Source organism: Talpa occidentalis, unplaced genomic scaffold, assembly GCF_014898055.3.
Source record: "Talpa occidentalis isolate TD23 unplaced genomic scaffold, MPIMG_talOcc4v2.1 talOcc4.9, whole genome shotgun sequence".
NCBI classification, from domain to species: Eukaryota; Metazoa; Chordata; class Mammalia; order Eulipotyphla; family Talpidae; genus Talpa; species Talpa occidentalis.
Genome location: NW_023605305.1, coordinates 97,143,629 through 97,158,007, shown reverse-complemented (window position 1 = coordinate 97,158,007; position 14,379 = coordinate 97,143,629). Strand labels below are relative to the sequence as shown.

Here is a 14,379-nt window from a genome sequence, read left to right as displayed (position 1 = left end):
CACACGAAAGGGGTCTTCGTGTTATGTTAACAGGATGGATGCTGGTCTGGATTTTCCCACAGACCAACCAAAATCTAGTCCATGTCATCCATTCTATACATTAGAAAACTAAGGGCATTTATACTGCTGATTTATATTAGAAATAAGATAAAAGATCTCTTGGGTCTCAGTTTCATAAATTTTTTGTTCACTAAGGGATTGTATTTATTAATTATAAATATTTAATTTAATATATAATTTTTTCAAATTTTATTGCCTTTCTAATAATTTACTTTGTTACATAATCTTGGGAGTACACCTTCACCCCTCCATAAGTGCACAGGCTTCACTCACCCTCCACCTCCTCTCAATGCCAAAACCCTGTTATCTCTACACTATGTCCCCTCCTCCCAACCTTCTGACAACCAGTTTAATTTTTATAAAGTCTAAGAATAATCCTTATTGTTTGCCAGTCTATTTTCTTTGGCTACTTAGGTTCCCCAAATGAGTGAGTTCATCTGGTAACTCTCTTTTACTTCCTTAGTTCACTTTTCATAATCTTGTCAAGATCCATCTATTTTGTTCACAAAGCGCTATTTCATCATTTTTTTTTTTTTTTTTTTTTTTTATAAATTTTATTGTTATATTCCCCATACAATTGCCGCCCCCCATTCTGACCCAATCCCTCCCTCCCGCCCCCGCCCCCCTAAAAGTGTCTCTGGTTCATAGTTTTTTGTTGATTTTGATTTTCACTTTCTTATAGTTTTTCATTTTCCTGGTCCCTTATTTAAGTTTTCTAGATTCCTGCTATGAGTGAGACCATCCGGTATTTTTCTTTTTCTTTTTGGCTTATTTCGCTGAGCATGATCCCTTCCAGCGCCATCCATGTTGCAGCAAATTGCATGTGTTTATCTTTTTTGAATGCTGAGTAATATTCCATGGTATATATGTACCACATCTTCTTGATCCAGTCATCTATTTTGGGCATTTGGGTTGTTTCCAAAGCTTAGCTATTGTAAACAGTGCTGCTATAAACATAGGGGTGCAGGTGTTCTTTGGAATTGATGTTTCTGTGTCCTTTGGGTAAATACCTAGGAGTGGAATTGCTGGGTCATATGGAAGCTCTATGTTTAGTAGGTCCAGAAATCTCCACACAGCTTTCCACAGTGGTTGGACCAGTTTGCACTCCCACCAACAGTGCAGAAGAGTTCCTTTTTCTCCACACCCTCGCCAACATTTGTTGTTGCTAGTTTTTTTAATATGTGCCATTCTCACTGGTGTAAGATGGTATCTCATGGTAGTTTTGATTTGCATTTCCCTGATGACAAGTGATGTTGAACATTTTTTCATATGCCTGTTGGCCATTTGCATTTCCTCTTCAGAGAAGTTTCTTTTAAGCTCTTCTGCCCATTTTTTGACTGGATTATTTTCTTTGTTGTTGTTGAGTCTCATCAGCTCTTTGCAGATTTTTGTGATCAGTCCTTTATCATTAGTGTGGGTGCAAAAATGTTCTCCCAGTTGGTGGGGTTTCTCTTTTTTGTTATTGTCTCTTTTGCTGTGCAAAGCTCTTTAATTTGATATAGTCCCAGCTGTTTATCTTTGCCTTCACTATCACTGCTTTGGGTGATGTGTCTGTAAAGATGTCTTTGATGTGCAAATCACGTAGTGTTTCGCCTATATTTCCTTCTATATATTTATGGTTTCAGGTCTTATGTCTAGTTCTTTAATCCATTTTGAGTTGATTTTTGTGTATGGTGTGAGGTGGTGGTCAAGCTTCATTCTTTTGCATGTAGCGACCCAGTTTTCCCAGCACCATTTATTGAACAAACTTTCTTTGCTCCAATGCATAGTCTTTGCTCCTTTGTCAAAGATTAGTTGACCATAAATCTGTGGGTTTATTTCTGGATTTTCTATTCGATTCCATTGGTCTGTATGTCTGTTCTTGTTCCAATACCATGCAGTTTTGATGATTATGGCTTTGTAGTATAGTTTGAAGTCTGGGAGTCTGATGCCTCCATTCCCTTCTTTTTTTTTCAGGAGAGCTTTGGCTATTCGGGGTTTTTTGTGATTCCATATGAATTTCATCAATAATTTTTCTATTTCTTTGAAGAATGACATTGAAATTTTGATTGGAATAGCATTGAATCTGTATATTGCTTTTGGAAGGATGGCCATTTTAATAATGTTTATTCTTCCAATCCATGAGCAGGGGATGTCTCTCCATTTCTTTGTGTCTTCTTCTATTTCTTTTAACAGTGTTTTATAGTTTTCTTTGTATAGGTCCTTTACCTCTTTTGTTAGATTATTCCCAAATATTTGATTTTTTTTGTTTCAATAACAAAAGGGATGGTCTTTTCGATTTCTTCTTCTTCAGATTTATTGTTTGTGTATAGGAAGGCTACTGACTTTTGCGTGTTGATTTTGTATCCTGCCACTTTACTGAACTGATTGATGAGTTGAATTAGCTTTTCTGTGGAGTTTTTGGGTTCTCTATGTATAATATCATATCGTCTGCAAATAGTGATAGTTTGACTTCTTCTTTTCCTATTTGGATTCCTTGGATGTCTTTCTCTTGTCTTATTGCCCTGGCTAGGACTTCCAGTATTATATTGAAAAGCAATGGTGAGAGTGGACATCCTTGTCTTGTTCCAGATCTTAATGGAATTGCTTTCAGCTTTTCACCATTGAGAATGATACTGGCTGTTGGCTTGTCATAGATGGCCTTTATGATGTTGAGGTATGTTCCTTGTATCCCAAGAACTTCAAGGGCTTTTATCATGAATGGGTGTTGCACTTTGTCGAAAGCTTTCTCAGCATCTATTGATATTATCATATGGTTTTTATATTTTTTTGTTGATGTGTTGGATAACGTTGATTGATTTTCGGATGTTAAACCATCCTTGTGCCCCTGGAATGAATCCAACTTGGTCGTGGTGAATTATCTTATGGATACATTGTTGGATTCTGATAGCTAAAATTTTATTGAGGATTTTTGCATCAGTGTTCATTAGGGAGATTGGCCTGTAGTTTTCCTTTTTTGTGTTGTCCTTGTTCGGTTTTGGTATTAGTGTAATGTTGGCTTCATAGAATGTGTTTGGTATTGTCCCTTCCTTCTCAATTTTTGGAAGAGTTTGTGAAGGATAGGCACTAATTCGTCTCTGAATGTTTGGTAGAATTCATTTGTAAATCCATCAGGTCCTGGGCTTTTGTTTTTGGGGAGGTTTTTGATTACCATTTCAATTTCGCTAATTGTAATTGGTCTGTTTAGGTGTTCTATTTCTTCTTTATCTAGCTTTGGGTGATTGTAGAGTTGTAGGAATTTGTCCATCTCCTCTAGATTGTTAAACTTGTTTCCATATAACTGTTCATAGTAGTTACTGATTATTCTTTGATTTCTGCTGTGTCCGTTGTGATTTCTCCTCTTTCATTTATGATCCTATTTATTTGTGCTTTCTCCCTTTTTTCCTTTGTGAGCCTGGCTAGGGGTTTGTCTATTTTATTGATTTTTTCAAAGAACCAGCTCTTGGTTTCATTGATCTTTTGGATTGTTTTTTTAGTTTCAATTTCATTTATTTCTGCTTTGGTTTTTATTATTTCTTTTCTTCTACTGGTTTGGGTTTTCTTGTTGTTCTTTTTCTAGATCTTTGAGCTTCGAGATTAGGTTGTTTCTTTGCGTTCTTTCTTGTTTCTTGATGTGAGCTTCTATTGCTATATATTTTCCTCTTATTACTGCTTTTGCTGCATCCCATACATTTAGGATATTGGTGTCCTCCTTGTCGTTCAATTCAAAAAATTTTTTAATTTCTTCTTTGATCTCCTCATTAGTCCAATGGTCTTCCAGTAGTGTGGTTTTTAATCTCCATGAGGTAGGAAAGTTCCTTGCCTTCTTTTTATGGTTTATTTCTAGTTTGATGCCTTCATGGTCAGAAAAGATGGTTGATATGATTTCAATCTTGTGTATCTGTTGATGTTTGTCTTGTGCCCCAGTATGTGATCGATCCTGGAGAATGATCCGTGTGCGCTTGAGAAAAATGTGTACTCCGTTTTTTTGGGGTTTAGTGTTCTATAGATGTCTGTTAAGCCCAATTGCTCTAGGTCTTTATTTAGAGCTTTGGTTTCTTTACTTATTTTTTGTCTTGTTGATCTATCCATTGTTGATAGTGGTGTGTTGAAGTCTCCCACTACGTATGTTTTTCTCTGATCTGTTTTCAGAGAGGACAACAGTTGTCTGATATATTTTGGTGCTCCTTCGTTTGGTGAGTATATGTTAATGAGTGTTATTTCTTCTTGAAGTATTGTCCCCTTGATCATAATGTAGTGACCATTGGGTCTCTTTTTATCTTTTTGAGTTTGAAATCTGTTTTATCTGATATAAGTATAGCTGTTCCTGCTTTCTTTTTGGTCCATTTGCTTGTAGGATTGTTTTCCATCCTTTAACTTTGAGCCTATTTTTATCTTTTGTAGCTAAATGTGTTTCCTGGAGACAGCAAAAGGTTGGGTTTTGTTTCTTAATCCAGGCTGCAACTCTGTGTCTTTTTATTGAAGAGTTTAGTCCATTTACATTTAGAGTTAATATTGATATGTTAACATCTGTATTTGCCATTGTGTTTGTCTTTCTTTGATTTTATTTATTTATTTTTTAACTTTTTTTTTTTTTTTGGCCTTCTTTCATTGTTATTCGTCGCTCTGAGGTTCTGGCTTTAGAACTCCTTGTAGTATTTTTTGGAGTGGGGTTTAGTTGCAATGAAATTCCGGAGTTTCTGTTTGTCTGGGAAGGTCCATATTCTTTCTTCAAAGAGGAAGGAGAGCTTTGCGGGATAGAGTATTCTTGTTGGCATCTGTTTTCTTGGAGTCTGTTGACTATGTCCCTCCACTCTCTCCTTGCCCGTAGTGTTTCTTCGGAGAAGTCTGATGTCAGCCTGATTGGTTTTCCTTTGAATGTTATCTGTTTCTTCCTCTTGCCAGCTTCATTATTTTTCCTTGTCCTGGATTCTTGGGAGCTTTACTATTATGTGTCTTGCTGTATTTTTCCTTTCGTCGTGGAAGTTTGGTGTTCTTCTTGCTTCTTGTATATCAATTTTCAGCTCCTTCTTCACATTTGGGAAGTTCTCTTCAATTATCTCTTTGAATATTTTCTCTGTTCCTACATCTCTCTCCTCTCCTTCTGGTATTCCTATAACTCTTATATTTCCTTTCCTCATGGAGTCCGATAGTTCCCGAAGTCTTTCTTCGTTCTTTTTCCTTCGTACTTCTCTTTCCTTCTCTGTTTTGGTTCTTTTTTATTTCTGTGTCTTCAAGATTACTTATTCGTTCTTCCATTTCATCTATTCTGCTTTCATTGCTTTTCCCAGAATTCTTTAGTTCTTCATTAATTCTTTGATCTCCTGCATTTCTTTTACTTCCCTCTTTAGGGACTCAATTTCTTTCTTCTGACCATTGTTTTCCCTCTCTAGGGACTCAATTGCATTCTTCTGATCGTTGATTATTTTTCCCTTATCATTGTTTTCCTTTATGACTTCTGTCAGTTTTTTAATCACGGCAATTTTAAATTCTCTTTCTGGAAGGCTCAGAAATTCTTCCAAGTTATTGTCGTTGCAATCTGGGGGCTGGCTTTCTTTTTTGGTGTGCTTTTTCTCTGGAGAGTTGCTAGGTTGCGTGTGGTTCTTCTCCTCCCTACTGTCTGTTTTCTAATTTGCCGTATGCGTTGGGACACTGTGTTGTTGGGACTTGCCGCATCTTGGGTGGGCTTCTCTGTTCCCCTCTGGTTCTTTTAGGAGTCATCTGTCAGTTTCAAGCAGTCTTTACTGGAGAAAGGTCCCTGTTCTAAAATGCCGATGTGGGGACACACTCCCTGTGCGCCTGGTCTGCCCCGGCGGTGGGTTCCTGCTCCCCTCTGGGCTTGGACTGCAGGCCAGAGGGGGTCTGGCGTGGGCGAACTTCCCCCGCTCACCTCTGGCTCCTGAGGAAGCCTTCTGCAGGTAGTCTTTACTGAAGAAATGTCCCTGTTCTAAAATGGTGATGTGGGACACACTCCCTGCGCTTCTGGTCTCAGGCACACTATTCTGCGCGCCTGGTCTGCCCCAGCTGTGGGTGCTCGCTCTCCCTGTGGGCTCAGACTACTTGTTCAGAAGGGGCCCGGTGTGGGCTAACTCCCCAGCTGGCCACTAGCTCCTTCAGTAGCCTGTGCTGGGGTCAAGTCGCTAGGTGGCACCAGAGATCTCTCCTAGAGCCCTTGGGGAGCTGATTTTCCACCCCGTGGGACAGGGAGCAGAGCGGGGATGGTAGGGTACACCTCAACGGCTTTGGGGTGCTGTGTCTGCCTTGTGCCCCACCGTCGTGGGGAACCCACGCCCCTAATTTCGTGCCCCGGGTTTCAGTTCCAAAGCCCTCAGTTCCAGGACGCGGGCTGTAGCCCAGATCAGTGGCGCGGGAATGGCGCCTTTTGAATCCCGCTCCCCTGCTGGGCGCCTTGTTCCTGCTCACTCAGGGAGGGCCTCCGCCCGGGTCTCAGTTCCAAAGCCCTCAGTTCCAGGACGCGGGCTGTAGCCCAGATCAGTGGCGTGGGAATGGCGCCTTTTGAATCCCGCTCCCCTGCCTGGGCGCCTTGTTCCTGCTCACTCAGGGAGGGCCTCCGCCCGTCTCAGTTCCAAAGCCCTCAGTTCCAGGACAGGGGCTGTAGCCCAGATCAGTGGCGTGGGAATGGCGCCTTTGAATCCCGCTCCCCTGCCTGGGCGCCTTGTTCCTGCTCACTCAGGGAGGGCCTCCGCCCGGGTCTCAGTTCCAAAGCCCTCAGTTCCAGGACGCGGGCTATAGCCCAGATCAGTGGCGCGGGAATGGCGCCTTTTGAATCCCGCTCCCCTGCCTGGGCACCTTGTTCCTGCTCACTCAGGGAGGGCCTCCGCCGTCTCCCCGCAAGCCTAGGTCGCAGGCGCAGGGCCCTGGGCAGCTGCAATCCTAGCGCCGCTTTCGCGCAAGCTTACCGGGCTGCCGGGCTGTGTGCTGGTGCTGGGCCTCCTGGTGGGCGGGCTCTCTTTACTGCGCCTGGAGCTCACCTCCGCGGCGGATCCTGCAGGGTTCGCCTCAGCTCCCGTTCACGGGTGTGGTGGCTGAAATAGTTCCTTTCCACTCACAGTCCCACTTGCTGCATCCATTTTTCTTGTTGGGCGTTTTGGTTTGTTGTTTCCCTCGTCTCTGCCGGTCGGAGAGTGCCGCCTCTGTGGGCGGGGGAGGGGAGCAGGGTTCTGCGCTTCCCTCCCTTCTCGTCCTCTTTTATGGCAACTTTCTTCTTCGGGCAGTTTGCTGGAGTCGTCCGTTTATCTTCCCTGTCTCAGTTCTCACTGGACCTGCCGCTTTTCCTCCCTATTAACTTTTTTTAATGGGAGATCTTACTCGCAGCGTCTCCTCGCCGCCATGTTGCTGATGAACTTATTTCATCATTTTTAATAACTCAGTAGTATTCCACTGAGTATACACTCCACAATGTCTTTAACCAGTTGTCTGTCAATGAGTATTTAGACTATTTCCATGACTTGGTGGCCATCTAAATATCTACTATGGGGAAATGTCTGTTTAGGTCTTTCATTCATTTTTTGGTTGGGGTGTTTGTTTTTTTGTTGTTGTTGAGTTGTATGAGTTCTGTGAATATTTTGGAAATTAAAACTTGTCAGACTTGTGATGTTTAAGTATCTTCTTCCTGTCAATAGATTGCCATTTATATTTGTGGTGGATCCTTTTGAGGTAAAAAACTTTTTAATTTGATGTAATCCCATTTGTTTATTTTTTGCTTTTGTTTCCTTTGCCATTGGAGATGAGTCCTCAAATACATCTCTGTTGTTTATGTCCAGGAGTAAATCACCCATGTTTCCTTTCATATATTTTATGGTTTCATGTCTTATATCCATGCTCGAAATGTGGCTAGTTTGAATTTGGATATTCTATAAGTGTAAAATATATTTTGGGGTGTGAGATATAGAAACATTTTTGGATTTTGAAGTTTTAAAACAAAAAATTGTAAGTAAAGTGATAGCAATAATTTTTATATGCAGTCATACATTGCTGAGCCACAAGGATATACACTGAAAAATGCATCCTTAGGAATTTTCATCATTTGTGTAAATGCCACAGAGTGTAAATATGCAAACCTAGATAAAATAGCCTAACACACACCTACACTATATGGTATCACTTATTGAAACCATCATTGTATATGTAGTCTGTCATTTACTGAAATGCTAAATGATGCACAACTATATAAAATGTATTGATAGTTTGGATTAAATGTTGAAATGATAATTTTTATCTATCACATTAAAATACAAATAACATTAAAAATGATTTTACCTTTTTTAACTTTTTCAGTATTATCACTAGAAAATTTAGACTTATATATTTGTTACAATGGTAAATATAGCTCACATTTCTAACTCAAATAATATTTTTATTAGACAACATTGATCTGTACCCTTTCAGCTCAAAGTCTGGTCCACAAATCAGCTTTTTTTGACTGGGGAATGTTTTATGAATACAGATTCTCAGGGCCCATCCCAGACCAACTAGTGGTAGGAAACCTTCAGCATCTGTAGACATAGATACTCTGCTTAATGTAGATGTTATATTACACACATGTAATATGTATGTATATGTTATGCAGGTGGAATACTAATCTCTGGAAGATTCTGAAACCCAACTGGGTTGACATTTTGATGAAAAGCCTTACATAAAGAGAATGCTTAGAGAACAAGGGTATTTCTAATCATTAATTGAAATGAGCCTATTTCAATTATGTTTATGTTACATCTCAACAAGATGCACACTGGAGTAAAGATCATGGTTTAAATTTTTGTATAATTCTCATAGTGCCTAAATCAGTAGTAGACATATAGGAGATACTGAAAAAAAATAATCTTTATGAAGTCAGAGGGTTCTATAATCTCTACAGCAATTCTTAATGTGTCATATTTTGGTGTATTTAAAAACATTTTAAAAGATGGTTAATTAAATCTTCAAATAAAAATAAGTGGAGAATACTTTGGTTCAATTACAATGTTAGGCTCATTTACATACTTTATAGCTCTTTATCCCAAGGTTAATTTTGGAGAACTAAAGGGATTTACCAAAATCTCATGTTTCATTTGACTGTTCTTTGTGGGAAATAATATAAAGTTACATTAACAAGCAAAAAGTTATTATATTTCATTAAATTTCTTATATCTCCTAAACTTTCCTTCTTAGAGTCCCTATCTGTAGTTAAATCTGCTCCTTATCAGTAGAAAAAGCATTACAGAAATGTACATTAAAATTATAAACAAGGCCTTAGTTATTCATGTGCTTGGTACATATGATGAGAAAATAATTTGATGTCATTTGTTTTTCCAAAGAGGATTGGAGAGAGGAAGGTAAAGAATGGGGCTATATTTCATGCAATATCCCACATTTATAACTATTACTGGAGCCATCTTAACTTCATTGACAATCAAATGAAATAGAAGATGTGCTCTTTGAAAGGATGATAAACTACACATCTGTAGTATCCCCAGTGAAGAATAATGCTTGGAATGATGACCTTGAGACACTGAGTGACAATCAAATAAAGATTCTGTTATGGACACTAAAGTCACTAAGGAAAAGACAACTATTGTATGTTTCAAACAGCAGTGGAAATGCTTTCTAAGCATTCTATGTATATAAAGATTTTCATCAAAAAGGCAACCAAGTTTCATTTCAGAGCCTTCCAGAAATTAGAATTTCAAATTTTATATTTAGAATTTTCACAGTCTTGTTCTTAAGTGAGCCCTTGCAGCTGACCTTGGAAGTAGCTTTGGTATGTGGTTATTATTGTTCAATCTCAGAGTTACTAAAATTCCATTAACCTGTAATGTGTCAACCTGACTACTACATTCATTATTGTAATCTCCTCATCATGCCTGCATAGCCAAATGAAGATTCCCCTAACTGTTTACTGAATGGACATCAAGAGTTCAAACAATTCTTTACTACCTCACAATTCCCACTGAAAACATGAGGCCAAACACTATGGCATATCAAATTCAACAAACAGAAGAAAATTTTTCCTGAGGTACACCAACGTAAAGTCCTTTTCCTCCAAGTACAATACTAGTCTACTCCCTGACAATGCAAGAGAGAGAAAGTAAGGGGTGAGAAGAGGGAGAACTTGGTAATTCTCTTCATGGTGCCCATAGGTTCTCTTTGTAGGCTATTGGCATCACAGTATTTCACTATAAATTTTTCCAAATAGAGAAAGTTCTCTCAAGTCTTTGGCCCCAAGAATACCATTTACAGTCATATGTATTTACATTTTCAGAATACAATGAGCAAAAAATGTGTATATATCCTCCCAGCAAATACAGAAAGGGCAAAGGACCCATCTCTAGCTACCCAACTATACCCTAATCACAATGGAACCTATAAAAGTGCCCCAAGTTAGGAGGAAATCAAAATATTTTCAGCTGGCTCTACTTAGATGAGTAAATGCTATATATCAAAGAAGATGTTATCTGCCACCTTTTATGCAGAGAAACAAAAAAGACAACATACAAAATAAATAGTTGATTAGGTTTAGACTATCCAATGTCCCCAAAACAATTGACTTCTAATTCCTCCACTTCACTTCCACAGAATGAAAACATGAAAAAGAACTTTGCAGGAATTACTATGTCATGGATATTGATAAATGGAATTAGAGCATATTCTAGCTAGGGGACAGATAAAAGATTGGTATGTTCAAGTTTGAGGAAAATGAAAGAAATTATATACAATGAGAACCCTAGATTATAGTGGATGGGAAGTGGATGGGAAGGGATGGGAAGTAGTATGGTTTATTCTAGCACTGTACTTTCCTCCAGGTTCTTGGCACAGGAGAGCCAACAATTTGGGGCATGTTTTGTAGCATATAAGTACCAATTGTCATTGTGATAGTAACAGGCAGGCAAGAGTTGTGGGCCAACATTATCTGTTTTAATGTTGACTGTAATTCTGGTCTTTGATAATTATTACTTTTTCCCCTTAAATCAGCTTGTTTTTAGCAGCACTGTGTATAATTTATTGCCCTTGGCATATCAATTGGAAGAAAGCTAAAACTTTAAATACTGGCTAACAAAATGAAAGGCATTTTATTACACAAAGGAAATTAATGAAAATAAACAAAATTTCACAATTTACAAGGCTACTCTCCTTTTGTTTTGTATAACTTGTTAACTATTTTGAATAGCTCAAGAAACTCTCCTAGGTTACCAGACCATTACACCTTCAGAATTTCTATTCCTGACCTTGATAATAATAAGTAATCTACATGATTTAGTTTTCTACCCTACGAATAGCTCCCAAATACATAAGCCTATAAAGTCACAGCCCAGCATGCAGATTGCTTTTCCTACTTTTGTTCTATCAAAGCCAATTAAGTAGTTAAAGATCATTTGCACAGTCAAAATCTTAACTAAATAAACAGCATTTCCATGGTCCATTTCAGTCAGAATGTGTAAGAAGAAAATATCCAAGGATAAATATTTTCTTGTATCTAGTATTATGGATACAAACAAAATAGCAAATAAAATATCCAATTTTTTGGATGATAGCCTTCTAAATGCATAGATTATGCTGGCCTTTCTACTTGGATACTGTAGGGAAGGTCACTAGGAAACCTAACTAGTAATCAGAAGCTATTTTCTGGGCATTCTCTGCATATTCTTACTCTAACTAGAACCTAGTTCTTTCCTGAGGGACCCTGCTTCCCCTGCAGCCTCTCAAACAGTGCTGATGGTTTTTTGACACAGCTCAAATTCTACTGGGCCCTTACCTGGATAAAGGATCTCCATGTTCTTCCTTGCTACTCTCATAACACTTTCCCCTCCCTCTTCTAAGAAAGGTCCCCAGCTTTAAATCTCAGCTGTCTGTTACCTTATGCTTCATTATGGTGTCATCAAATGGCAGTCACCCCATGTGCACACACGAAGCTTATCTCTCCCCATTTCTAAACATTTCAGTTCCTGGCTCTCACTCACTCACTCACTCACTCATTCATTCATTCATTCACTCTACTACTTACTCTGCTTTTTCTTTTTTTAAAAATGAGTACATAACCTTCCAGTAACTGGACCTCTCAATGCTTTTGTTATAAGAGCCCTGGCTTGGCTAACCTTCACTGTTTTGGGCTTCTAAGCTAATAGGAATTCAGTCACTCACCAGTGAGATACAGACCCTCTGCTTTGCAGACCTCTGTCTTCCATCAGTGGCTCCAGAACCAGCTGAAACCTGAGGGCAGAATACTGTCCTAAAAGTGACCTACATTTCACAAACCTCTGTGCACTCCCTGTGTAGACCAGCCCAAAACACACTCCCTTCTACCTGCACTGCTAACCAACCCTACAGAAGCAGGAAACCCACCGCCCACCACTCTCAGGAGGAGAGCATGGCCCAGGGAAGCTGCCAACGCTCTCCCATTATGAGAGCCACGATAAATAGTCCTTGCTTATCACCTCAAAATTCATGGGGGATTAAAAGCCAGACAAAGACCCTCCAGGATCTATAATACTTTGGGTTTCTTTTCCCCATGATTGTATGTCACCCTAACTCCTCCTCTCTCCTGTGTTCACATTCCAGATCCTATGATCACTAGTAACAAAATCTCTCCATAATTCCACTTTTGTGCCCTTTACTCTGTTGATCATCTCCATTCTTTCCAGTTCTTTCTTTCTAATATTCTGACCCAGTGATTTTTCAGCCCAATCAGAACTTCTAATAATGGAGAGCCTACAGCCTTTTGATGACTTTGCACTCTTATAGTATCCACTCCTCTCCTTATTTACTAGAAACTCCCTCACCTACCACTCTGCTGTAAATCACCTCAATCTTTTGTTTTGCAGTCCTTGCTTTGATATACTCTCCAACAAAACCTCTACCCTGGTTAAAGCCAACTCTCCTGCTATACTGTCCCTTGACTTACACAGTTGGATGTGGCTGGAGTAAAATATACAATCACTTTGATGGGTCTATTAATTCATAAGCTTCGCATGGTTCCTTAATTCTGCCAGACAAGCATATCATATGTGATCATATTATACATTACATTATGTGTCATCTCATATCAGAGATTATATTAAAAAATGATACACCTCAATATGTAATATATCACTTTTTCATTCACTTATTCACTCTTTGAGATGACTATTTCACACCTTTTTAATTTGGAAACCCCAGTGTCTCCTAAACCACCTTCCTTCTCCACTGATGACTCCAGTGTTTTTAAAAAGCAATCAGAAAGGACGTTCTTTAAGTTTCCATCACCACATTTTCCCTTCTCCCAGAATCTGCCTTCTCACCTCAGTGAGCATCCACATTCTTGGCTTCCGTTTGTATATGAGATTCCATCTACTCTTAGGACTCAAAGACAGAGCTGGGACAATTCTCCACATCATCTCTGACATCATCCTAATTCCTTGCCACACAATTATTTCAGTGCACATACAAATAAATCATTATTTTTCCCATCTTGAAAGAAAAAAGAAAGAAAACTTTCTTAGTCTGCTCTCCCTAACAGCTCCTGCTCCATAAACAAAATTCTTTGAAACAACTATACAGCTTTTCTCCAATTTTTCTTCTCCCATTCTTTCTTAAAGTCACTCCAATAAGCTTTTTTAAAAATGTTTTTAAACATCCATGTTTAATTTTTCACAACATAGGGTTGCTCCCCTCAGGTGCTGTCACCACAGTTTTCCTACCAGCAAAGTGCCCCCTGTCCACAACTACCCTCTGCCTTGCTCCCCAGCCCCCACCCCTGTTCTCTACTCTCCCCTCTCCTTCCCCACCTGAGTGTCTCAGATCTACCCTCTGCTTTCAAGGGTCAGTCTGTCTTTTAATTTGTCTGAGCCATTGTTTGGTTTCTCTAGATTCCACATGTAAGTGAAACCATCTCGGTATTTATCTTTCTCCTGGCTTTCACCTACCAGTCATTAAACAATTGGTTCTTAGGAGTCACCAATGACATCCATGTTCTTATATTAAGGGGTAAATTCATATTCTCTTTTTTCAATAAACATTCTTTATTGACTTTTATAGTAAATGTGTTGGATATTGTTAGTGACATCAAGGCTAATGCTGGACATCTCAAAGTTTTGCAAAATATCTAGATAAATTAATGGAAATTATGACCTTTTTTGGATTAGAAAGATTAAAAACATTACATTTTATGTACAATGAAGTGTTATTGTTATGAAAAAATTTTCAGCAGAGAATGTTTGGCTTCAATTCAATTCTATTGTCTCCAAGACTGACTCTTTTACAATTATTTGATTCTCAGCACCCCAGGTTATCTTTCCATAAAGTAAGGATATTTCCTGATAATGACACTAAGTCTAGTAAGATTAATTTCTGGCCTTCATTTACATG

The 14,379-nt window shown here is 38.9% G+C and overlaps 1 long non-coding RNA gene across 1 annotated transcript in view; it reads right to left on the bottom strand.

The window, feature by feature from the left end:
* LOC129145176 (uncharacterized) overlaps positions 1 to 11,875 on the bottom strand; it is a 74,499-nt gene extending 62,624 nt beyond the window's left edge. Inside the window, exon 1 of the long non-coding RNA XR_008550363.1 lies at positions 11,792 to 11,875. This is a non-coding gene — a long non-coding RNA (uncharacterized LOC129145176). The remainder of the gene's footprint in view (positions 1 to 11,791) is intronic.
* Positions 11,876 to 14,379: the final 2,504 nt, after the last annotated feature.